The sequence below is a fragment of the Gossypium raimondii genome, unplaced genomic scaffold (genome assembly GCF_025698545.1).
Source record: "Gossypium raimondii isolate GPD5lz unplaced genomic scaffold, ASM2569854v1 Contig00278, whole genome shotgun sequence".
In the NCBI taxonomy this organism is placed as follows: domain Eukaryota; kingdom Viridiplantae; phylum Streptophyta; class Magnoliopsida; order Malvales; family Malvaceae; genus Gossypium; species Gossypium raimondii.
In genome coordinates, this window is record NW_026291378.1 from 29,000 (window position 1) to 49,635 (window position 20,636).

General features: G+C 42.5%; 7 non-coding genes and 62 pseudogenes across 7 annotated transcripts; all 69 read right to left on the reverse strand.

Annotated features, from left to right (window-relative positions):
• Positions 1 to 142: 142 nt before the first annotated feature.
• Positions 143 to 260, reverse strand: LOC128038236 (5S ribosomal RNA). Its single transcript, XR_008193541.1, has one exon. It is a non-coding gene; the product is annotated as a 5S ribosomal RNA (ribosomal RNA).
• A 181-nt stretch (positions 261 to 441) lies between these two features.
• On the reverse strand, positions 442 to 560 carry LOC128038253 (5S ribosomal RNA; annotated as a pseudogene).
• A 180-nt stretch (positions 561 to 740) lies between these two features.
• Positions 741 to 857, reverse strand: LOC128038266 (5S ribosomal RNA; annotated as a pseudogene).
• A 182-nt stretch (positions 858 to 1,039) lies between these two features.
• On the reverse strand, positions 1,040 to 1,158 carry LOC128038294 (5S ribosomal RNA; annotated as a pseudogene).
• A 182-nt stretch (positions 1,159 to 1,340) lies between these two features.
• On the reverse strand, positions 1,341 to 1,459 carry LOC128038317 (5S ribosomal RNA; annotated as a pseudogene).
• Positions 1,460 to 1,641: 182 nt separating this feature from the next.
• LOC128038389 (5S ribosomal RNA) lies at positions 1,642 to 1,760 on the reverse strand (annotated as a pseudogene).
• Positions 1,761 to 1,940: 180 nt separating this feature from the next.
• Positions 1,941 to 2,057, reverse strand: LOC128038255 (5S ribosomal RNA; annotated as a pseudogene).
• Positions 2,058 to 2,237: 180 nt separating this feature from the next.
• Positions 2,238 to 2,355, reverse strand: LOC128038264 (5S ribosomal RNA; annotated as a pseudogene).
• A 181-nt stretch (positions 2,356 to 2,536) lies between these two features.
• Positions 2,537 to 2,653, reverse strand: LOC128038267 (5S ribosomal RNA; annotated as a pseudogene).
• A 182-nt stretch (positions 2,654 to 2,835) lies between these two features.
• LOC128038292 (5S ribosomal RNA) lies at positions 2,836 to 2,954 on the reverse strand (annotated as a pseudogene).
• Positions 2,955 to 3,133: 179 nt separating this feature from the next.
• LOC128038390 (5S ribosomal RNA) lies at positions 3,134 to 3,252 on the reverse strand (annotated as a pseudogene).
• Positions 3,253 to 3,434: 182 nt separating this feature from the next.
• Positions 3,435 to 3,552, reverse strand: LOC128038382 (5S ribosomal RNA; annotated as a pseudogene).
• A 179-nt stretch (positions 3,553 to 3,731) lies between these two features.
• Positions 3,732 to 3,849, reverse strand: LOC128038370 (5S ribosomal RNA; annotated as a pseudogene).
• A 180-nt stretch (positions 3,850 to 4,029) lies between these two features.
• LOC128038329 (5S ribosomal RNA) lies at positions 4,030 to 4,149 on the reverse strand (annotated as a pseudogene).
• Positions 4,150 to 4,329: 180 nt separating this feature from the next.
• Positions 4,330 to 4,448, reverse strand: LOC128038392 (5S ribosomal RNA; annotated as a pseudogene).
• A 180-nt stretch (positions 4,449 to 4,628) lies between these two features.
• On the reverse strand, positions 4,629 to 4,745 carry LOC128038307 (5S ribosomal RNA; annotated as a pseudogene).
• Positions 4,746 to 4,924: 179 nt separating this feature from the next.
• Positions 4,925 to 5,042, reverse strand: LOC128038295 (5S ribosomal RNA; annotated as a pseudogene).
• Positions 5,043 to 5,223: 181 nt separating this feature from the next.
• LOC128038347 (5S ribosomal RNA) lies at positions 5,224 to 5,339 on the reverse strand (annotated as a pseudogene).
• A 177-nt stretch (positions 5,340 to 5,516) lies between these two features.
• LOC128038336 (5S ribosomal RNA) lies at positions 5,517 to 5,634 on the reverse strand (annotated as a pseudogene).
• A 181-nt stretch (positions 5,635 to 5,815) lies between these two features.
• Positions 5,816 to 5,934, reverse strand: LOC128038393 (5S ribosomal RNA; annotated as a pseudogene).
• A 181-nt stretch (positions 5,935 to 6,115) lies between these two features.
• Positions 6,116 to 6,232, reverse strand: LOC128038300 (5S ribosomal RNA; annotated as a pseudogene).
• Positions 6,233 to 6,414: 182 nt separating this feature from the next.
• LOC128038357 (5S ribosomal RNA) lies at positions 6,415 to 6,533 on the reverse strand. Its single transcript, XR_008193561.1, has one exon. It is a non-coding gene; the product is annotated as a 5S ribosomal RNA (ribosomal RNA).
• A 182-nt stretch (positions 6,534 to 6,715) lies between these two features.
• On the reverse strand, positions 6,716 to 6,834 carry LOC128038351 (5S ribosomal RNA; annotated as a pseudogene).
• A 182-nt stretch (positions 6,835 to 7,016) lies between these two features.
• On the reverse strand, positions 7,017 to 7,135 carry LOC128038175 (5S ribosomal RNA). The gene has a single exon (XR_008193480.1). It is a non-coding gene; the product is annotated as a 5S ribosomal RNA (ribosomal RNA).
• Positions 7,136 to 7,319: 184 nt separating this feature from the next.
• Positions 7,320 to 7,437, reverse strand: LOC128038287 (5S ribosomal RNA; annotated as a pseudogene).
• A 180-nt stretch (positions 7,438 to 7,617) lies between these two features.
• LOC128038330 (5S ribosomal RNA) lies at positions 7,618 to 7,734 on the reverse strand (annotated as a pseudogene).
• A 182-nt stretch (positions 7,735 to 7,916) lies between these two features.
• Positions 7,917 to 8,034, reverse strand: LOC128038332 (5S ribosomal RNA; annotated as a pseudogene).
• A 180-nt stretch (positions 8,035 to 8,214) lies between these two features.
• Positions 8,215 to 8,331, reverse strand: LOC128038269 (5S ribosomal RNA; annotated as a pseudogene).
• A 180-nt stretch (positions 8,332 to 8,511) lies between these two features.
• LOC128038239 (5S ribosomal RNA) lies at positions 8,512 to 8,629 on the reverse strand. The gene has a single exon (XR_008193544.1). It is a non-coding gene; the product is annotated as a 5S ribosomal RNA (ribosomal RNA).
• A 181-nt stretch (positions 8,630 to 8,810) lies between these two features.
• On the reverse strand, positions 8,811 to 8,928 carry LOC128038240 (5S ribosomal RNA). The gene has a single exon (XR_008193545.1). It is a non-coding gene; the product is annotated as a 5S ribosomal RNA (ribosomal RNA).
• Positions 8,929 to 9,110: 182 nt separating this feature from the next.
• Positions 9,111 to 9,228, reverse strand: LOC128038348 (5S ribosomal RNA; annotated as a pseudogene).
• A 180-nt stretch (positions 9,229 to 9,408) lies between these two features.
• On the reverse strand, positions 9,409 to 9,527 carry LOC128038394 (5S ribosomal RNA; annotated as a pseudogene).
• A 181-nt stretch (positions 9,528 to 9,708) lies between these two features.
• On the reverse strand, positions 9,709 to 9,825 carry LOC128038298 (5S ribosomal RNA; annotated as a pseudogene).
• Positions 9,826 to 10,004: 179 nt separating this feature from the next.
• Positions 10,005 to 10,122, reverse strand: LOC128038337 (5S ribosomal RNA; annotated as a pseudogene).
• Positions 10,123 to 10,304: 182 nt separating this feature from the next.
• On the reverse strand, positions 10,305 to 10,423 carry LOC128038395 (5S ribosomal RNA; annotated as a pseudogene).
• Positions 10,424 to 10,602: 179 nt separating this feature from the next.
• On the reverse strand, positions 10,603 to 10,720 carry LOC128038371 (5S ribosomal RNA; annotated as a pseudogene).
• A 180-nt stretch (positions 10,721 to 10,900) lies between these two features.
• On the reverse strand, positions 10,901 to 11,018 carry LOC128038338 (5S ribosomal RNA; annotated as a pseudogene).
• A 180-nt stretch (positions 11,019 to 11,198) lies between these two features.
• On the reverse strand, positions 11,199 to 11,317 carry LOC128038305 (5S ribosomal RNA; annotated as a pseudogene).
• Positions 11,318 to 11,499: 182 nt separating this feature from the next.
• On the reverse strand, positions 11,500 to 11,617 carry LOC128038372 (5S ribosomal RNA; annotated as a pseudogene).
• A 180-nt stretch (positions 11,618 to 11,797) lies between these two features.
• LOC128038320 (5S ribosomal RNA) lies at positions 11,798 to 11,915 on the reverse strand (annotated as a pseudogene).
• A 179-nt stretch (positions 11,916 to 12,094) lies between these two features.
• Positions 12,095 to 12,210, reverse strand: LOC128038384 (5S ribosomal RNA; annotated as a pseudogene).
• Positions 12,211 to 12,392: 182 nt separating this feature from the next.
• Positions 12,393 to 12,510, reverse strand: LOC128038373 (5S ribosomal RNA; annotated as a pseudogene).
• Positions 12,511 to 12,690: 180 nt separating this feature from the next.
• Positions 12,691 to 12,807, reverse strand: LOC128038270 (5S ribosomal RNA; annotated as a pseudogene).
• A 181-nt stretch (positions 12,808 to 12,988) lies between these two features.
• Positions 12,989 to 13,105, reverse strand: LOC128038308 (5S ribosomal RNA; annotated as a pseudogene).
• A 179-nt stretch (positions 13,106 to 13,284) lies between these two features.
• Positions 13,285 to 13,402, reverse strand: LOC128038339 (5S ribosomal RNA; annotated as a pseudogene).
• Positions 13,403 to 13,582: 180 nt separating this feature from the next.
• LOC128038325 (5S ribosomal RNA) lies at positions 13,583 to 13,700 on the reverse strand (annotated as a pseudogene).
• A 179-nt stretch (positions 13,701 to 13,879) lies between these two features.
• Positions 13,880 to 13,996, reverse strand: LOC128038400 (5S ribosomal RNA; annotated as a pseudogene).
• A 180-nt stretch (positions 13,997 to 14,176) lies between these two features.
• Positions 14,177 to 14,294, reverse strand: LOC128038340 (5S ribosomal RNA; annotated as a pseudogene).
• A 181-nt stretch (positions 14,295 to 14,475) lies between these two features.
• Positions 14,476 to 14,592, reverse strand: LOC128038271 (5S ribosomal RNA; annotated as a pseudogene).
• Positions 14,593 to 14,772: 180 nt separating this feature from the next.
• Positions 14,773 to 14,890, reverse strand: LOC128038403 (5S ribosomal RNA; annotated as a pseudogene).
• A 179-nt stretch (positions 14,891 to 15,069) lies between these two features.
• Positions 15,070 to 15,187, reverse strand: LOC128038374 (5S ribosomal RNA; annotated as a pseudogene).
• Positions 15,188 to 15,366: 179 nt separating this feature from the next.
• On the reverse strand, positions 15,367 to 15,485 carry LOC128038358 (5S ribosomal RNA; annotated as a pseudogene).
• Positions 15,486 to 15,665: 180 nt separating this feature from the next.
• Positions 15,666 to 15,784, reverse strand: LOC128038396 (5S ribosomal RNA; annotated as a pseudogene).
• A 180-nt stretch (positions 15,785 to 15,964) lies between these two features.
• Positions 15,965 to 16,081, reverse strand: LOC128038272 (5S ribosomal RNA; annotated as a pseudogene).
• Positions 16,082 to 16,261: 180 nt separating this feature from the next.
• Positions 16,262 to 16,380, reverse strand: LOC128038301 (5S ribosomal RNA; annotated as a pseudogene).
• A 179-nt stretch (positions 16,381 to 16,559) lies between these two features.
• LOC128038341 (5S ribosomal RNA) lies at positions 16,560 to 16,677 on the reverse strand (annotated as a pseudogene).
• Positions 16,678 to 16,859: 182 nt separating this feature from the next.
• On the reverse strand, positions 16,860 to 16,978 carry LOC128038359 (5S ribosomal RNA; annotated as a pseudogene).
• A 181-nt stretch (positions 16,979 to 17,159) lies between these two features.
• LOC128038256 (5S ribosomal RNA) lies at positions 17,160 to 17,276 on the reverse strand (annotated as a pseudogene).
• Positions 17,277 to 17,461: 185 nt separating this feature from the next.
• Positions 17,462 to 17,580, reverse strand: LOC128038352 (5S ribosomal RNA; annotated as a pseudogene).
• Positions 17,581 to 17,761: 181 nt separating this feature from the next.
• LOC128038286 (5S ribosomal RNA) lies at positions 17,762 to 17,878 on the reverse strand (annotated as a pseudogene).
• Positions 17,879 to 18,062: 184 nt separating this feature from the next.
• Positions 18,063 to 18,180, reverse strand: LOC128038365 (5S ribosomal RNA; annotated as a pseudogene).
• Positions 18,181 to 18,360: 180 nt separating this feature from the next.
• Positions 18,361 to 18,479, reverse strand: LOC128038268 (5S ribosomal RNA). Its single transcript, XR_008193552.1, has one exon. It is a non-coding gene; the product is annotated as a 5S ribosomal RNA (ribosomal RNA).
• Positions 18,480 to 18,664: 185 nt separating this feature from the next.
• Positions 18,665 to 18,785, reverse strand: LOC128038177 (5S ribosomal RNA). Its single transcript, XR_008193482.1, has one exon. It is a non-coding gene; the product is annotated as a 5S ribosomal RNA (ribosomal RNA).
• A 180-nt stretch (positions 18,786 to 18,965) lies between these two features.
• Positions 18,966 to 19,084, reverse strand: LOC128038360 (5S ribosomal RNA; annotated as a pseudogene).
• Positions 19,085 to 19,264: 180 nt separating this feature from the next.
• Positions 19,265 to 19,381, reverse strand: LOC128038366 (5S ribosomal RNA; annotated as a pseudogene).
• A 181-nt stretch (positions 19,382 to 19,562) lies between these two features.
• LOC128038342 (5S ribosomal RNA) lies at positions 19,563 to 19,680 on the reverse strand (annotated as a pseudogene).
• Positions 19,681 to 19,861: 181 nt separating this feature from the next.
• Positions 19,862 to 19,979, reverse strand: LOC128038375 (5S ribosomal RNA; annotated as a pseudogene).
• Positions 19,980 to 20,158: 179 nt separating this feature from the next.
• On the reverse strand, positions 20,159 to 20,276 carry LOC128038319 (5S ribosomal RNA; annotated as a pseudogene).
• A 182-nt stretch (positions 20,277 to 20,458) lies between these two features.
• On the reverse strand, positions 20,459 to 20,577 carry LOC128038297 (5S ribosomal RNA; annotated as a pseudogene).
• Between the last annotated feature and the right edge of the window lie 59 nt (positions 20,578 to 20,636).

The window sequence follows — 20,636 nt, forward strand, 5'->3', positions numbered from 1 at the left end:
TATCGCACTTGCGCCTCGAATTTAAATGCAAATTCGACCAAATATCGTTTCAAATTATTTATTTCACAAAACGAAAATAACGAATGAGTTACACCACGTCGAGAAAATGCAACTAAAAAAACATTATATGAAATAAAATGGGAGGGTGCAACACGAGGACTTCCAGGAGGTCACCCATCCTAGTACTACTCTCGCCCAAGCACGCTTAACTGCGGAGTTCGATGGGATCCGGTGCATTAGTCTTTGGTATGATCGCACCCGTCAACTCTTGCGCAATCTATTCATATAAAGGCTGCCCTTATCGCACTTGCGCCTCGAATTTAAATGCAAATTCGACCAAATATCGTTTCAAATTATTTATTTCACAAAAGCGAAAATAACGAATGAGTTACACCACGTCGAGAAAATGCAACTAAAAAACATTATATGAAATAAAATGGGAGGGTGCAACACGAGGACTTCCAGGAGGTCACCCATCCTAGTACTACTCTCGCCCAAGCACGCTTAACTGCGGAGTTACGATGGGATCCGGTGCATTAGTCTTTGGTATGATCGCACCCGTCAACTCTTGCGCAATCTATTCATATAAAGGCTGCCCTTATCGCACTTGCGCCTCGAATTTAAATGCAAATTCGACCAAATATCGTTTCAAATTATTTATTTCACAAAGCGAAAATAACGAATGAGTTACACCACGTCGAGAAAATGCAACTAAAAAACATTATATGAAATAAAATGGGAGGGTGCAACACGAGGACTTCCGGAGGTCACCCATCCTAGTACTACTCTCGCCCAAGCACGCTTAGCTGCGGAGTTCGATGGGATCCGGTGCATTAGTCTTTGGTATGATCGCACCCGTCAACTCTTGCGCAATCTATTCATATAAAGGCTGCCCTTATCGCACTTGCGCCTCGAATTTAAATGCAAATTCGACCAAATATCGTTTCAAATTATTTATTTCACAAAAGCGAAAATAACGAATGAGTTACACCACGTCGAGAAAATGCAACTAAAAAAACATTATATGAAATAAAATGGGAGGGTGCAACACGAGGACTTCCAGGAGGTCACCCATCCTAGTACTACTCTCGCCCAAGCACGCTTAACTGCGGAGTTACGATGGGATCCGGTGCATTAGTCTTTGGTATGATCGCACCGTCAACTCTTGCGCAATCTATTCATATAAAGGCTGCCCTTATCGCACTTGCGCCTCGAATTTAAATGCAAATTCGACCAAATATCGTTTCAAATTATTTATTTCACAAAAGCGAAAATAACGAATGAGTTACACCACGTCGAGAAAATGCAACTAAAAAAAAATTATATGAAATAAAATGGGAGGGGTGCAACACGAGGACTTCCCGGAGGTCACCCATCCTAGTACTACTCTCGCCCAAGCACGCTTAAGCTGCGGAGTTCGATGGGATCCGGTGCATTAGTCTTTGGTATGATCGCACCCGTCAACTCTTGCGCAATCTATTCATATAAAGGCTGCCCTTATCGCACTTGCGCCTCGAATTTAAATGCAAATTCGACCAAATATCGTTTCAAATTATTTATTTCACAAAAGCGAAAATAACGAATGAGTTACACCACGTCGAGAAAATGCAACTAAAAAAACATTATATGAAATAAAATGGGAGGGTGCAACACGAGGACTTCCGGAGGTCACCCATCCTAGTACTACTCTCGCCCAAGCACGCTTAAGCTGCGGAGTTACGATGGGATCCGGTGCATTAGTCTTTGGTATGATCGCACCGTCAACTCTTGCGCAATCTATTCATATAAAGGCTGCCCTTATCGCACTTGCGCCTCGAATTTAAATGCAAATTCGACCAAATATCGTTTCAAATTGTTTATTTCACAAAAGCGAAAATAACGAATGAGTTACACCACGTCGAGAAAATGCAACTAAAAAAAATTATATGAAATAAAATGGGAGGGTGCAACACGAGGACTTCCGGAGGTCACCCATCCTAGTACTACTCTCGCCCAAGCACGCTTAACTGCGGAGTTCGATGGGATCCGGTGCATTAGTCTTTGGTATGATCGCACCCGTCAACTCTTGCGCAATCTATTCATATAAAGGTTGCCCTTATCGCACTTGCGCCTCGAATTTAAATGCAAATTCGACCAAATATCGTTTCAAATTATTTATTTCACAAAGCGAAAATAACGAATGAGTTACACCACGTCGAGAAAATGCAACTAAAAAACATTATATGAAATAAAATGGGAGGGTGCAACACGAGGACTTCCAGGAGGTCACCCATCCTAGTACTACTCTCGCCCAAGCACGCTTAACTGCGGAGTTCGATGGGATCCGGTGCATTAGTCTTTGGTATGATCGCACCGTCAACTCTTGCGCAATCTATTCATATAAAGGCTGCCCTTATCGCACTTGCGCCTCGAATTTAAATGCAAATTCGACCAAATATCGTTTCAAATTATTTATTTCACAAAAGCGAAAATAACGAATGAGTTACACCACGTCGAGAAAATGCAACTAAAAAAACATTATATGAAATAAAATGGGAGGGTGCAACACGAGGACTTCCGGAGGTCACCCATCCTAGTACTACTCTCGCCCAAGCACGCTTAGCTGCGGAGTTCGATGGGATCCGGTGCATTAGTCTTTGGTATGATCGCACCCGTCAACTCTTGCGCAATCTATTCATATAAAGGCTGCCCTTATCGCACTTGCGCCTCGAATTTAAATGCAAATTCGACCAAATATCGTTTCAAATTATTTATTTCACAAAAGCGAAAATAACGAATGAGTTACACCACGTCGAGAAAATGCAACTAAAAAAACATTATATGAAATAAAATGGGAGGGTGCAACACGAGGACTTCGAGGAGGTCACCCATCCTAGTACTACTCTCGCCCAAGCACGCTTAGCTGCGGAGTTACGATGGGATCCGGTGCATTAGTCTTTGGTATGATCGCACCCGTCAACTCTTGCGCAATCTATTCATATAAAGGCTGCCCTTATCGCACTTGCGCCTCGAATTTAAATGCAAATTCGACCAAATATCGTTTCAAATTATTTATTTCACAAAGCGAAAATAACGAATGAGTTACACCACGTCGAGAAAATGCAACTAAAAAAATTATATGAAATAAAATGGGAGGGTGCAACACGAGGACTTCCGGAGGTCACCCATCCTAGTACTACTCTCGCCCAAGCACGCTTAAGCTGCGGAGTTACGATGGGATCCGGTGCATTAGTCTTTGGTATGATCGCACCGTCAACTCTTGCGCAATCTATTCATATAAAGGGTTGCCCTTATCGCACTTGCGCCTCGAATTTAAATGCAAATTCGACCAAATATCGTTTCAAATTATTTATTTCACAAAAGCGAAAATAACGAATGAGTTACACCACGTCGAGAAAATGCAACTAAAAAAACATTATATGAAATAAAATGGGAGGGTGCAACACGAGGACTTCCGGAGGTCACCCATCCTAGTACTACTCTCGCCCAAGCACGCTTAACTGCGGAGTTACGATGGGATCCGGTGCATTAGTCTTTGGTATGATCGCCCGTCAACTCTTGCGCAATCTATTCATATAAAGGCTGCCCTTATCGCACTTGCGCCTCGAATTTAAATGCAAATTCGACCAAATATCGTTTCAAATTATTTATTTCACAAAAGCGAAAATAACGAATGAGTTACACCACGTCGAGAAAATGCAACTAAAAAAAATTATATGAAATAAAATGGGAGGGTGCAACACGAGGACTTCCGGAGGTCACCCATCCTAGTACTACTCTCGCCCAAGCACGCTTAAGCTGCGGAGTTCGATGGGATCCGGTGCATTAGTCTTTGGTATGATCGCACCGTCAACTCTTGCGCAATCTATTCATATAAAGGTTGCCCTTATCGCACTTGCGCCTCGAATTTAAATGCAAATTCGACCAAATATCGTTTCAAATTATTTATTTCACAAAGCGAAAATAACGAATGAGTTACACCACGTCGAGAAAATGCAACTAAAAAAACATTATATGAAATAAAATGGGAGGGTGCAACACGAGGACTTCCAGGAGGTCACCCATCCTAGTACTACTCTCGCCCAAGCACGCTTAAGCTGCGGAGTTACGATGGGATCCGGTGCATTAGTCTTTGGTATGATCGCACCCGTCAACTCTTGCGCAATCTATTCATATAAAGGCTGCCCTTATCGCACTTGCGCCTCGAATTTAAATGCAAATTCGACCAAATATCGTTTCAAATTATTTATTTCACAAAAGCGAAAATAACGAATGAGTTACACCACGTCGAGAAAATGCAACTAAAAAAATTATATGAAATAAAATGGGAGGGTGCAACACGAGGACTTCCGGAGGTCACCCATCCTAGTACTACTCTCGCCCAAGCACGCTTAAGCTGCGGAGTTACGATGGGATCCGGTGCATTAGTCTTTGGTATGATCGCACCGTCAACTCTTGCGCAATCTATTCATATAAAGGCTGCCCTTATCGCACTTGCGCCTCGAATTTAAATGCAAATTCGACCAAATATCGTTTCAAATTATTTATTTCACAAAGCGAAAATAACGAATGAGTTACACCACGTCGAGAAAATGCAACTAAAAAAACATTATATGAAATAAAATGGGAGGGTGCAACACGAGGACTTCCGGAGGTCACCCATCCTAGTACTACTCTCGCCCAAGCACGCTTAGCTGCGGAGTTCGATGGGATCCGGTGCATTAGTCTTTGGTATGATCGCACCGTCAACTCTTGCGCAATCTATTCATATAAAGGTTGCCCTTATCGCACTTGCGCCTCGAATTTAAATGCAAATTCGACCAAATATCGTTCAAATTATTTATTTCACAAAGCGAAAATAACGAATGAGTTACACCACGTCGAGAAAATGCAACTAAAAAAACATTCTATGAAATAAAATGGGAGGGTGCAACACGAGGACTTCCGGAGGTCACCCATCCTAGTACTACTCTCGCCCAAGCACGCTTAGCTGCGGAGTTACGATGGGATCCGGTGCATTAGTCTTTGGTATGATCGCACCCGTCAACTCTTGCGCAATCTATTCATATAAAGGCTGCCCTTATCGCACTTGCGCCTCGAATTTAAATGCAAATTTGACCAAATATCGTTTCAAATTATTTATTTCACAAAAGCGAAAATAACGAATGAGTTACACCACGTCGAGAAAATGCAACTAAAAAAAATTATATGAAATAAAATGGGAGGGTGCAACACGAGGACTTCGGAGGTCACCCATCCTAGTACTACTCTCGCCCAAGCACGCTTAGCTGCGGAGTTCGATGGGATCCGGTGCATTAGTCTTTGGTATGATCGCACCGTCAACTCTTGCGCAATCTATTCATATAAAGGTTGCCCCTTATCGCACTTGCGCCTCGAATTTAAATGCAAATTCGACCAAATATCGTTCAAATTATTTATTTCACAAAAAAATAACGAATGAGTTACACCACGTCGAGAAAATGCAACTAAAAAAACATTCTATGAAATAAAATGGGAGGGTGCAACACGAGGACTTCCGGAGGTCACCCATCCTAGTACTACTCTCGCCCAAGCACGCTTAAGCTGCGGAGTTCGATGGGATCCGGTGCATTAGTCTTTGGTATGATCGCACCCGTCAACTCTTGCGCAATCTATTCATATAAAGGCTGCCCTTATCGCACTTGCGCCTCGAATTTAAATGCAAATTCGACCAAATATCGTTTCAAATTATTTATTTCACAAAAGCGAAAATAACGAATGAGTTACACCACGTCGAGAAAATGCAACTAAAAAACATTATATGAAATAAAATGGGAGGGTGCAACACGAGGACTTCCGGAGGTCACCCATCCTAGTACTACTCTCGCCCAAGCACGCTTAAGCTGCGGAGTTACGATGGGATCCGGTGCATTAGTCTTTGGTATGATCGCACCGTCAACTCTTGCGCAATCTATTCATATAAAGGTTGCCCTTATCGCACTTGCGCCTCGAATTTAAATGCAAATTCGACCAAATATCGTTTCAAATTATTTATTTCACAAAAGCGAAAATAACGAATGAGTTACACCACGTCGAGAAAATGCAACTAAAAAAAATTATATGAAATAAAATGGGAGGGGTGCAACACGAGGACTTCCGGAGGTCACCCATCCTAGTACTACTCTCGCCCAAGCACGCTTAGCTGCGGAGTTCGATGGGATCCGGTGCATTAGTCTTTGGTATGATCGCACCGTCAACTCTTGCGCAATCTATTCATATAAAGGCTGCCCCTTATCGCACTTGCGCCTCGAATTTAAATGCAAATTTGACCAAATATCGTTTCAAATTATTTATTTCACAAAACGCAAATAACGAATGAGTTACACCACGTCGAGAAAATGCAACTAAAAAAAAATTATATGAAATAAAATGGGAGGGGTGCAACACGAGGACTTCCCAGGAGGTCACCCATCCTAGTACTACTCTCGCCCAAGCACGCTTAGCTGCGGAGTTCTGATGGGATCCGGTGCATTAGTGCTGGTATGATCGCACCCGTCAACTCTTGCGCAATCTATTCATATAAAGGTTGCCCTTATCGCACTTGCGCCTCGAATTTAAATGCAAATTCGACCAAATATCGTTTCAAATTGTTTATTTCACAAAACGCAAATAACGAATGAGTTACACCACGTCGAGAAAATGCAACTAAAAAAACATTCTATGAAATAAAATGGGAGGGGTGCAACACGAGGACTTCCGGAGGTCACCCATCCTAGTACTACTCTCGCCCAAGCACGCTTAAGCTGCGGAGTTACGATGGGATCCGGTGCATTAGTCTTTGGTATGATCGCACCCGTCAACTCTTGCGCAATCTATTCATATAAAGGCTGCCCCTTATCGCACTTGCGCCTCGAATTTAAATGCAAATTTGACCAAATATCGTTTCAAATTGTTTATTTCACAAAACGCAAATAACGAATGAGTTACACCACGTCGAGAAAATGCAACTAAAAAAAATTCTATGAAATAAAATGGGAGGGGTGCAACACGAGGACTTCCCAGGAGGTCACCCATCCTAGTACTACTCTCGCCCAAGCACGCTTAACTGCGGAGTTTTGATTGGATCCGGTGCATTAGTGCTGGTATGATCGCACCCATCAACTCTTGCGCAATCTATTCATATAAAGGCTGCCCTTATCGCACTTGCGCCTCGAATTTAAATGCAAATTCGACCGAATATCGTTCCAGATTATTTATTTCACAAAACGAAAATAACGAATGAGTTACACCACGTCGAGAAAATGCAACTAAAAAAAAACATTCTATGAAATAAAATGGGAGGGGTGCAACACGAGGACTTCCGGAGGTCACCCATCCTAGTACTACTCTCGCCCAAGCACGCTTAGCTGCGGAGTTACGATGGGATCCGGTGCATTAGTCTTTGGTATGATCGCACCCGTCAACTCTTGCGCAATCTATTCATATAAAGGCTGCCCCTTATCGCACTTGCGCCTCGAATTTAAATGCAAATTTGACCAAATATCGTTTCAAATTGTTTATTTCACAAAACAAAAATAACGAATGAGTTACACCACGTCGAGAAAATGCAACTAAAAAAATTATATGAAATAAAATGGGAGGGTGCAACACGAGGACTTCGGAGGTCACCCATCCTAGTACTACTCTCGCCCAAGCACGCTTAGCTGCGGAGTTACGATGGGATCCGGTGCATTAGTCTTTGGTATGATCGCACCCGTCAACTCTTGCGCAATCTATTCATATAAAGGTTGCCCCTTATCGCACTTGCGCCTCGAATTTAAATGCAAATTCGACCAAATATCGTTCAAATTATTTATTTCACAAAAGCGAAAATAACGAATGAGTTACACCACGTCGAGAAAATGCAACTAAAAAAACATTCTATGAAATAAAATGGGAGGGTGCAACACGAGGACTTCCGGAGGTCACCCATCCTAGTACTACTCTCGCCCAAGCACGCTTAGCTGCGGAGTTACGATGGGATCCGGTGCATTAGTCTTTGGTATGATCGCACCGTCAACTCTTGCGCAATCTATTCATATAAAGGCTGCCCTTATCGCACTTGCGCCTCGAATTTAAATGCAAATTTGACCAAATATCGTTTCAAATTGTTTATTTCACAAAAGCGAAAATAACGAATGAGTTACACCACGTCGAGAAAATGCAACTAAAAAAAATTATATGAAATAAAATGGGAGGGTGCAACACGAGGACTTCCGGAGGTCACCCATCCTAGTACTACTCTCGCCCAAGCACGCTTAGCTGCGGAGTTCGATGGGATCCGGTGCATTAGTCTTTGGTATGATCGCACCCGTCAACTCTTGCGCAATCTATTCATATAAAGGTTGCCCTTATCGCACTTGCGCCTCGAATTTAAATGCAAATTCGACCAAATATCGTTCAAATTATTTATTTCACAAAGCGAAAATAACGAATGAGTTACACCACGTCGAGAAAATGCAACTAAAAAAACATTATATGAAATAAAATGGGAGGGTGCAACACGAGGACTTCCAGGAGGTCACCCATCCTAGTACTACTCTCGCCCAAGCACGCTTAGCTGCGGAGTTCGATGGGATCCGGTGCATTAGTCTTTGGTATGATCGCACCCGTCAACTCTTGCGCAATCTATTCATATAAAGGTTGCCCTTATCGCACTTGCGCCTCGAATTTAAATGCAAATTTGACCAAATATCGTTCAAATTATTTATTTCACAAAAGCGAAAATAACGAATGAGTTACACCACGTCGAGAAAATGCAACTAAAAAAACATTATATGAAATAAAATGGGAGGGTGCAACACGAGGACTTCCAGGAGGTCACCCATCCTAGTACTACTCTCGCCCAAGCACGCTTAGCTGCGGAGTTCGATGGGATCCGGTGCATTAGTCTTTGGTATGATCGCACCCGTCAACTCTTGCGCAATCTATTCATATAAAGGTTGCCCTTATCGCACTTGCGCCTCGAATTTAAATGCAAATTCGACCAAATATCGTTTCAAATTATTTATTTCACAAAGCGAAAATAACGAATGAGTTACACCACGTCGAGAAAATGCAACTAAAAAAAATATTATATGAAATAAAATGGGAGGGTGCAACACGAGGACTTCAGGAGGTCACCCATCCTAGTACTACTCTCGCCCAAGCACGCTTAAGCTGCGGAGTTCGATGGGATCCGGTGCATTAGTCTTTGGTATGATCGCACCCGTCAACTCTTGCGCAATCTATTCATATAAAGGTTGCCCTTATCGCACTTGCGCCTCGAATTTAAATGCAAATTTGACCAAATATCGTTTCAAATTATTTATTTCACAAAGCGAAAATAACGAATGAGTTACACCACGTCGAGAAAATGCAACTAAAAAAAATTATATGAAATAAAATGGGAGGGTGCAACACGAGGACTTCCGGAGGTCACCCATCCTAGTACTACTCTCGCCCAAGCACGCTTAAGCTGCGGAGTTACGATGGGATCCGGTGCATTAGTCTTTGGTATGATCGCACCGTCAACTCTTGCGCAATCTATTCATATAAAGGTTGCCCTTATCGCACTTGCGCCTCGAATTTAAATGCAAATTCGACCAAATATCGTTTCAAATTATTTATTTCACAAAAGCGAAAATAACGAATGAGTTACACCACGTCGAGAAAATGCAACTAAAAAAACATTCTATGAAATAAAATGGGAGGGTGCAACACGAGGACTTCCGGAGGTCACCCATCCTAGTACTACTCTCGCCCAAGCACGCTTAACTGCGGAGTTCGATGGGATCCGGTGCATTAGTCTTTGGTATGATCGCACCGTCAACTCTTGCGCAATCTATTCATATAAAGGCTGCCCTTATCGCACTTGCGCCTCGAATTTAAATGCAAATTTGACCAAATATCGTTTCAAATTGTTTATTTCACAAAAGCGAAAATAACGAATGAGTTACACCACGTCGAGAAAATGCAACTAAAAAAATTATATGAAATAAAATGGGAGGGTGCAACACGAGGACTTCCGGAGGTCACCCATCCTAGTACTACTCTCGCCCAAGCACGCTTAAGCTGCGGAGTTCGATGGGATCCGGTGCATTAGTCTTTGGTATGATCGCACCCGTCAACTCTTGCGCAATCTATTCATATAAAGGTTGCCCCTTATCGCACTTGCGCCTCGAATTTAAATGCAAATTCGACCGAATATCGTTCAAATTATTTATTTCACAAAAGCGAAAATAACGAATGAGTTACACCACGTCGAGAAAATGCAACTAAAAAAACATTCTATGAAATAAAATGGGAGGGTGCAACACGAGGACTTCCGGAGGTCACCCATCCTAGTACTACTCTCGCCCAAGCACGCTTAAGCTGCGGAGTTACGATGGGATCCGGTGCATTAGTCTTTGGTATGATCGCACCGTCAACTCTTGCGCAATCTATTCATATAAAGGCTGCCCTTATCGCACTTGCGCCTCGAATTTAAATGCAAATTTGACCAAATATCGTTTCAAATTATTTATTTCACAAAGCGAAAATAACGAATGAGTTACACCACGTCGAGAAAATGCAACTAAAAAAAATTATATGAAATAAAATGGGAGGGTGCAACACGAGGACTTCCGGAGGTCACCCATCCTAGTACTACTCTCGCCCAAGCACGCTTAAGCTGCGGAGTTCGATGGGATCCGGTGCATTAGTCTTTGGTATGATCGCACCGTCAACTCTTGCGCAATCTATTCATATAAAGGTTGCCCTTATCGCACTTGCGCCTCGAATTTAAATGCAAATTCGACCAAATATCGTTCAAATTATTTATTTCACAAAAGCGAAAATAACGAATGAGTTACACCACGTCGAGAAAATGCAACTAAAAAAACATTATATGAAATAAAATGGGAGGGTGCAACACGAGGACTTCCGGAGGTCACCCATCCTAGTACTACTCTCGCCCAAGCACGCTTAAGCTGCGGAGTTCGATGGGATCCGGTGCATTAGTCTTTGGTATGATCGCACCCGTCAACTCTTGCGCAATCTATTCATATAAAGGTTGCCCTTATCGCACTTGCGCCTCGAATTTAAATGCAAATTTGACCAAATATCGTTTCAAATTATTTATTTCACAAAGCGAAAATAACGAATGAGTTACACCACGTCGAGAAAATGCAACTAAAAAAAATTATATGAAATAAAATGGGAGGGTGCAACACGAGGACTTCCAGGAGGTCACCCATCCTAGTACTACTCTCGCCCAAGCACGCTTAAGCTGCGGAGTTCGATGGGATCCGGTGCATTAGTCTTTGGTATGATCGCACCCGTCAACTCTTGCGCAATCTATTCATATAAAGGTTGCCCTTATCGCACTTGCGCCTCGAATTTAAATGCAAATTCGACCAAATATCGTTTCAAATTATTTATTTCACAAAAGCGAAAATAACGAATGAGTTACACCACGTCGAGAAAATGCAACTAAAAAAACATTCTATGAAATAAAATGGGAGGGTGCAACACGAGGACTTCCGGAGGTCACCCATCCTAGTACTACTCTCGCCCAAGCACGCTTAAGCTGCGGAGTTCGATGGGATCCGGTGCATTAGTCTTTGGTATGATCGCACCGTCAACTCTTGCGCAATCTATTCATATAAAGGTTGCCCTTATCGCACTTGCGCCTCGAATTTAAATGCAAATTCGACCAAATATCGTTTCAAATTATTTATTTCACAAAGCGAAAATAACGAATGAGTTACACCACGTCGAGAAAATGCAACTAAAAAAACATTATATGAAATAAAATGGGAGGGTGCAACACGAGGACTTCCAGGAGGTCACCCATCCTAGTACTACTCTCGCCCAAGCACGCTAAGCTGCGGAGTTCGATGGGATCCGGTGCATTAGTCTTTGGTATGATCGCACCGTCAACTCTTGCGCAATCTATTCATATAAAGGTTGCCCTTATCGCACTTGCGCCTCGAATTTAAATGCAAATTGACCAAATATCGTTTCAAATTATTTATTTCACAAAAGCGAAAATAACGAATGAGTTACACCACGTCGAGAAAATGCAACTAAAAAAAATTATATGAAATAAAATGGGAGGGTGCAACACGAGGACTTCCGGAGGTCACCCATCCTAGTACTACTCTCGCCCAAGCACGCTTAAGCTGCGGAGTTCGATGGGATCCGGTGCATTAGTCTTGGTGGATCGCACCCGTCAACTCTTGCGCAATCTATTCATATAAAGGTTGCCCTTATCGCACTTGCGCCTCGAATTTAAATGCAAATTCGACCAAATATCGTTTCAAATTATTTATTTCACAAAAGCGAAAATAACGAATGAGTTACACCACGTCGAGAAAATGCAACTAAAAAAAAATTATATGAAATAAAATGGGAGGGTGCAACACGAGGACTTCCGGAGGTCACCCATCCTAGTACTACTCTCGCCCAAGCACGCTTAAGCTGCGGAGTTCGATGGGATCCGGTGCATTAGTCTTTGGTATGATCGCACCGTCAACTCTTGCGCAATCTATTCATATAAAGGTTGCCCTTATCGCACTTGCGCCTCGAATTTAAATGCAAATTTGACCAAATATCGTTTCAAATTATTTATTTCACAAAGCGAAAATAACGAATGAGTTACACCACGTCGAGAAAATGCAACTAAAAAAACATTATATGAAATAAAATGGGAGGGTGCAACACGAGGACTTCCGGAGGTCACCCATCCTAGTACTACTCTCGCCCAAGCACGCTTAGCTGCGGAGTTCGATGGGATCCGGTGCATTAGTCTTTGGTATGATCGCACCCGTCAACTCTTGCGCAATCTATTCATATAAAGGTTGCCCTTATCGCACTTGCGCCTCGAATTTAAATGCAAATTCGACCAAATATCGTTTCAAATTATTTATTTCACAAAGCGAAAATAACGAATGAGTTACACCACGTCGAGAAAATGCAACTAAAAAAACATTCTATGAAATAAAATGGGAGGGTGCAACACGAGGACTTCCGGAGGTCACCCATCCTAGTACTACTCTCGCCCAAGCACGCTTAGCTGCGGAGTTCGATGGGATCCGGTGCATTAGTCTTTGGTATGATCGCACCGTCAACTCTTGCGCAATCTATTCATATAAAGGCTGCCCTTATCGCACTTGCGCCTCGAATTTAAATGCAAATTTGACCAAATATCGTTTCAAATTATTTATTTCACAAAGCGAAAATAACGAATGAGTTACACCACGTCGAGAAAATGCAACTAAAAAAAATTATATGAAATAAAATGGGAGGGTGCAACACGAGGACTTCCGGAGGTCACCCATCCTAGTACTACTCTCGCCCAAGCACGCTTAAGCTGCGGAGTTCGATGGGATCCGGTGCATTAGTCTTTGGTATGATCGCACCCGTCAACTCTTGCGCAATCTATTCATATAAAGGTTGCCCTTATCGCACTTGCGCCTCGAATTTAAATGCAAATTCGACCGAATATCGTTCAAATTATTTATTTCACAAAGCGAAAATAACGAATGAGTTACACCACGTCGAGAAAATGCAACTAAAAAAACATTCTATGAAATAAAATGGGAGGGTGCAACACGAGGACTTCCGGAGGTCACCCATCCTAGTACTACTCTCGCCCAAGCACGCTTAACTGCGGAGTTACGATGGGATCCGGTGCATTAGTCTTTGGTATGATCGCACCGTCAACTCTTGCGCAATCTATTCATATAAAGGCTGCCCTTATCGCACTTGCGCCTCGAATTTAAATGCAAATTTGACCAAATATCGTTTCAAATTATTTATTTCACAAAAGCGAAAATAACGAATGAGTTACACCACGTCGAGAAAATGCAACTAAAAAAATTATATGAAATAAAATGGGAGGGTGCAACACGAGGACTTCCGGAGGTCACCCATCCTAGTACTACTCTCGCCCAGCACGCTTAAGCTGCGGAGTTCGATGGGATCCGGTGCATTAGTCTTTGGTATGATCGCACCGTCAACTCTTGCGCAATCTATTCATATAAAGGTTGCCCTTATCGCACTTGCGCCTCGAATTTAAATGCAAATTTGACCAAATATCGTTTCAAATTATTTATTTCACAAAAGCGAAAATAACGAATGAGTTACACCACGTCGAGAAAATGCAACTAAAAAAAATTATATGAAATAAAATGGGAGGGTGCAACACGAGGACTTCCGGAGGTCACCCATCCTAGTACTACTCTCGCCCAAGCACGCTTAAGCTGCGGAGTTCGATGGGATCCGGTGCATTAGTCTTTGGTATGATCGCACCCGTCAACTCTTGCGCAATCTATTCATATAAAGGTTGCCCTTATCGCACTTGCGCCTCGAATTTAAATGCAAATTTGACCAAATATCGTTTCAAATTATTTATTTCACAAAGCGAAAATAACGAATGAGTTACACCACGTCGAGAAAATGCAACTAAAAAAACATTATATGAAATAAAATGGGAGGGTGCAACACGAGGACTTCCGGAGGTCACCCATCCTAGTACTACTCTCGCCCAAGCACGCTTAGCTGCGGAGTTCGATGGGATCCGGTGCATTAGTCTTTGGTATGATCGCACCCGTCAACTCTTGCGCAATCTATTCATATAAAGGTTGCCCTTATCGCACTTGCGCCTCGAATTTAAATGCAAATTCGACCAAATATCGTTCAAATTATTTATTTCACAAAGCGAAAATAACGAATGAGTTACACCACGTCGAGAAAATGCAACTAAAAAAACATTCTATGAAATAAAATGGGAGGGTGCAACACGAGGACTTCGGAGGTCACCCATCCTAGTACTACTCTCGCCCAAGCACGCTTAAGCTGCGGAGTTACGATGGGATCCGGTGCATTAGTCTTTGGTATGATCGCACCGTCAACTCTTGCGCAATCTATTCATATAAAGGCTGCCCTTATCGCACTTGCGCCTCGAATTTAAATGCAAATTTGACCAAATATCGTTTCAAATTGTTTATTTCACAAAAGCGAAAATAACGAATGAGTTACACCACGTCGAGAAAATGCAACTAAAAAAATTATATGAAATAAAATGGGAGGGTGCAACACGAGGACTTCCGGAGGTCACCCATCCTAGTACTACTCTCGCCCAAGCACGCTTAAGCTGCGGAGTTCGATGGGATCCGGTGCATTAGTCTTTGGTATGATCGCACCGTCAACTCTTGCGCAATCTATTCATATAAAGGTTGCCCTTATCGCACTTGCGCCTCGAATTTAAATGCAAATTCGACCGAATATCGTTCAAATTATTTATTTCACAAAGCGAAAATAACGAATGAGTTACACCACGTCGAGAAAATGCAACTAAAAAAACATTCTATGAAATAAAATGGGAGGGTGCAACACGAGGACTTCCGGAGGTCACCCATCCTAGTACTACTCTCGCCCAAGCACGCTTAAGCTGCGGAGTTACGATGGGATCCGGTGCATTAGTCTTTGGTATGATCGCACCCGTCAACTCTTGCGCAATCTATTCATATAAAGGTTGCCCTTATCGCACTTGCGCCTCGAATTTAAATGCAAATTTGACCAAATATCGTTTCAAATTATTTATTTCACAAAGCGAAAATAACGAATGAGTTACACCACGTCGAGAAAATGCAACTAAAAAAAATTATATGAAATAAAATGGGAGGGTGCAACACGAGGACTTCCGGAGGTCACCCATCCTAGTACTACTCTCGCCCAAGCACGCTTAAGCTGCGGAGTTACGATGGGATCCGGTGCATTAGTCTTTGGTATGATCGCACCGTCAACTCTTGCGCAATCTATTCATATAAAGGTTGCCCTTATCGCACTTGCGCCTCGAATTTAAATGCAAATTTGACCAAATATCGTTTCAAATTATTTATTTCACAAAAGCGAAAATAACGAATGAGTTACACCACGTCGAGAAAATGCAACTAAAAAAAATTATATGAAATAAAATGGGAGGGTGCAACACGAGGACTTCCGGAGGTCACCCATCCTAGTACTACTCTCGCCCAAGCACGCTTAGCTGCGGAGTTCGATGGGATCCGGTGCATTAGTCTTTGGTATGATCGCACCCGTCAACTCTTGCGCAATCTATTCATATAAAGGTTGCCCTTATCGCACTTGCGCCTCGAATTTAAATGCAAATTCGACCAAATATCGTTCAAATTATTTATTTCACAAAGCGAAAATAACGAATGAGTTACACCACGTCGAGAAAATGCAACTAAAAAAACATTCTATGAAATAAAATGGGAGGGTGCAACACGAGGACTTCCAGGAGGTCACCCATCCTAGTACTACTCTCGCCCAAGCACGCTTAGCTGCGGAGTTACGATGGGATCCGGTGCATTAGTCTTTGGTATGATCGCACCGTCAACTCTTGCGCAATCTATTCATATAAAGGCTGCCCTTATCGCACTTGCGCCTCGAATTTAAATGCAAATTTGACCAAATATCGTTTCAAATTATTTATTTCACAAAAGCGAAAATAACGAATGAGTTACACCACGTCGAGAAAATGCAACTAAAAAAATTATATGAAATAAAATGGGAGGGTGCAACACGAGGACTTCCGGAGGTCACCCATCCTAGTACTACTCTCGCCCAAGCACGCTTAAGCTGCGGAGTTCGATGGGATCCGGTGCATTAGTCTTTGGTATGATCGCACCCGTCAACTCTTGCGCAATCTATTCATATAAAAGCTGCCCTTATCGCACTTGCGCCTCGAATTTAAATGCAAATTCGACCGAACATCGTTCCAGATTATTTATTTCACAAAACGAAAATAACGAATGAGTTACACCACATCAAGAAAATGCAACTAAAAAAAACATTCTATGAAATAAAATGGGAGGGTGCAACACGAGGACTTCCGGAGGTCACCCATCCTAGTACTACTCTCGCCCAAGCACGCTTAAGCTGCGGAGTTACGATGGGATCCGGTGCATTAGTCTTTGGTATGATCGCACCCGTCAACTCTTGCGCAATCTATTCATATACAGGTTGCCCTTATCGCACTTGCGCCTCGAATTTAAATGCAAATTTGACCAAATATCGTTTCAAATTGTTTATTTCACAAAACGCAAATAAGGAATGAGTTACACCACGTCGAGAAAATGCAACTAAAAAAAATTATATGAAATAAAATGGGAGGGGTGCAACACGAGGACTTCCGGAGGTCACCCATCCTAGTACTACTCTCGCCCAAGCACGCTTAGCTGCGGAGTTCGATGGGATCCGGTGCATTAGTCTTTGGTATGATCGCACCCGTCAACTCTTGCGCAATCTATTCATATAAAGGTTGCCCCTTATCGCACTTGCGCCTCGAATTTAAATGCAAATTCGACCGAATATCGTTCCAGATTATTTATTTCACAAAACGAAAATAACGAATGAGTTACACCACGTCGAGAAAATGCAACTAAAAAAAAACATTCTATGAAATAAAATGGGAGGGGTGCAACACGAGGACTTCCGGAGGTCACCCATCCTAGTACTACTCTCGCCCAAGCACGCTTAAGCTGCGGAGTTACGATGGGATCCGGTGCATTAGTCTTTGGTATGATCGCACCCGTCAACTCTTGCGCAATCTATTCATATAAAGGTTGCCCTTATCGCACTTGCGCCTCGAATTTAAATGCAAATTTGACCAAATATCGTTTCAAATTGTTTATTTCACAAAACGCAAATAAGGAATGAGTTACACCACGTCGAGAAAATGCAACTAAAAAAAATTATATGAAATAAAATGGGAGGGGTGCAACACGAGGACTTCCGGAGGTCACCCATCCTAGTACTACTCTCGCCCAAGCACGCTTAGCTGCGGAGTTCGAATGGATCCGGTGCATTAGTCTTTGGTATGATCGCACCCGTCAACTCTTGCGCAATCTATTCATATAAAGGTTGCCCTTATCGCACTTGCGCCTCGAATTTAAATGCAAATTCGACCGAATATCGTTCCTAATTATTTATTTCACAAAACGAAAATAACGAATGAGTTACACCACGTCGAGAAAATGCAACTAAAAAAAAACATTCTATGAAATAAAATGGGAGGGGTGCAACACGAGGACTTCCGGAGGTCACCCATCCTAGTACTACTCTCGCCCAAGCACGCTTAAGCTGCGGAGTTCGATGGGATCCGGTGCATTAGTCTTTGGTATGATCGCACCGTCAACTCTTGCGCAATCTATTCATATAAAGGTTGCCCTTATCGCACTTGCGCCTCGAATTTAAATGCAAATTTGACCAAATATCGTTTCAAATTGTTTATTTCACAAAAGCGAAAATAACGAATGAGTTACACCACGTCGAGAAAATGCAACTAAAAAAATTATATGAAATAAAATGGGAGGGGTGCAACACGAGGACTTCCCAGGAGGTCACCCATCCTAGTACTACTCTCGCCCAAGCACGCTTAACTGCGGAGTTCTGATGGGATCCGGTGCATTAGTGCTGGTATGATCGCACCCGTCAACTCTTGCGCAATCTATTCATATAAAGGCTGCCCCTTATCGCACTTGCGCCTCGAATTTAAATGCAAATTCGACCGAATATCGTTCCAGATTATTTATTTCACAAAACGAAAATAACGAATGAGTTACACCACGTCGAGAAAATGCAACTAAAAAAAAACATTCTATGAAATAAAATGGGAGGGGTGCAACACGAGGACTTCCCAGGAGGTCACCCATCCTAGTACTACTCTCGCCCAAGCACGCTTAACTGCGGAGTTCTGATGGGATCCGGTGCATTAGTGCTTTGGTATGATCGCACCGTCAACTCTTGCGCAATCTATTCATATAAAGGTTGCCCTTATCGCACTTGCGCCTCGAATTTAAATGCAAATTTGACCAAATATCGTTTCAAATTATTTATTTCACAAAAGCGAAAATAACGAATGAGTTACACCACGTCGAGAAAATGCAACTAAAAAAAATTATATGAAATAAAATGGGAGGGTGCAACACGAGGACTTCCGGAGGTCACCCATCCTAGTACTACTCTCGCCCAAGCACGCTTAAGCTGCGGAGTTACGATGGGATCCGGTGCATTAGTCTTTGGTATGATCGCACCCGTCAACTCTTGCGCAATCTATTCATATAAAGGTTGCCCTTATCGCACTTGCGCCTCGAATTTAAATGCAAATTTGACCAAATATCGTTTCAAATTATTTATTTCACAAAGCGAAAATAACGAATGAGTTACACCACGTCGAGAAAATGCAACTAAAAAAAATTATATGAAATAAAATGGGAGGGTGCAACACGAGGACTTCGGAGGTCACCCATCCTAGTACTACTCTCGCCCAAGCACGCTTAGCTGCGGAGTTACGATGGGATCCGGTGCATTAGTCTTTGGTATGATCGCACCGTCAACTCTTGCGCAATCTATTCATATAAAGGTTGCCCTTATCGCACTTGCGCCTCGAATTTAAATGCAAATTTGACCAAATATCGTTTCAAATTATTTATTTCACAAAAGCGAAAATAACGAATGAGTTACACCACGTCGAGAAAATGCAACTAAAAAAACATTCTATGAAATAAAATGGGAGGGTGCAACACGAGGACTTCCGGAGGTCACCCATCCTAGTACTACTCTCGCCCAAGCACGCTTAAGCTGCGGAGTTCGATGGGATCCGGTGCATTAGTCTTTGGTATGATCGCACCCGTCAACTCTTGCGCAATCTATTCATATAAAGGTTGCCCTTATCGCACTTGCGCCTCGAATTTAAATGCAAATTCGACCGAATATCGTTCCAAATTATTTATTTCACAAAACGAAAATAACGAATGAGTTACACCACGTCGAGAAAATGCAACTAAAAAAACATTCTATGAAATAAAATGGGAGGGTGCAACACGAGGACTTCCGGAGGTCACCCATCCTAGTACTACTCTCGCCCAAGCACGCTTAAGCTGCGGAGTTCGATGGGATCCGGTGCATTAGTCTTTGGTATGATCGCACCGTCAACTCTTGCGCAATCTATTCATATAAAGGCTGCCCCTTATCGCACTTGCGCCTCGAATTTAAATGCAAATTTGACCAAATATCGTTTCAAATTGTTTATTTCACAAAACGCAAATAAGGAATGAGTTACACCACGTCGAGAAAATGCAACTAAAAAAATTATATGAAATAAAATGGGAGGGTGCAACACGAGGACTTCGGAGGTCACCCATCCTAGTACTACTCTCGCCCAAGCACGCTTAAGCTGCGGAGTTCTAATGGGATCCGGTGCATTAGTCTTTGGTATGATCGCACCCGTCAACTCTTGCGCAATCTATTCATATAAAGGTTGCCCTTATCGCACTTGCGCCTCGAATTTAAATGCAAATTCGACCGAATATCGTTCCTAATTATTTATTTCACAAAACGAAAATAACGAATGAGTTACACCACGTCGAGAAAATGCAACTAAAAAAACATTCTATGAAATAAAATGGGAGGGGTGCAACACGAGGACTTCCAGGAGGTCACCCATCCTAGTACTACTCTCGCCCAAGCACGCTTAGCTGCGGAGTTACGATGGGATCCGGTGCATTAGTCTTTGGTATGATCGCACCGTCAACTCTTGCGCAATCTATTCATATAAAGGCTGCCCTTATCGCACTTGCGCCTCGAAT